Source organism: Halyomorpha halys, unplaced genomic scaffold (assembly GCF_000696795.3).
Source record: "Halyomorpha halys isolate HHAL.00 unplaced genomic scaffold, Hhal_1.1 Scaffold1433.1, whole genome shotgun sequence".
NCBI lineage: Eukaryota > Metazoa > Arthropoda > Insecta > Hemiptera > Pentatomidae > Halyomorpha > Halyomorpha halys.
The window spans coordinates 2139-2454 of NW_027110282.1; the positions used below are offsets into that span (position 1 = coordinate 2139).

The 316-nt window shown below is 27.2% G+C and overlaps 1 long non-coding RNA gene across 2 annotated transcripts in view; it reads left to right on the forward strand.

The window, feature by feature from the left end:
• Positions 1–316, forward strand: part of LOC136796012 (uncharacterized) — a 13321-nt gene continuing 13005 nt past the window's right edge. For both annotated transcript variants that reach the window (XR_010843709.1, XR_010843710.1), the window contains exon 1: positions 1–79. This is a non-coding gene — a long non-coding RNA (uncharacterized lncRNA). The remainder of the gene's footprint in view (positions 80–316) is intronic.

Sequence of the window (316 nt, forward strand, 5' to 3'; positions counted from 1 at the left end):
CAGTATGTTCCTACAAAACAAGAGCCAGATTTAGAAATAAAGGTAGAATATTCAGATGACCAAGAAGATGGCAGACTAGGTATAATTTCTTTTTATTAACGGTTGGTAAAAGTGCCAAAGCATTATATTCCAACTTGACAAGTATTTGTGTAAACACTAATACATAATGTTCTATTGTTATTATTAACCTATATTATTATTACCCTTTTAATTTCATCTCGTATGTTGACTTATTCTTGATCAAAAGATAGTTAAACCTATTACTTAATAATAATAATTATTTATTCTGAGATTGATCCCTCTAGAATTATTTCTT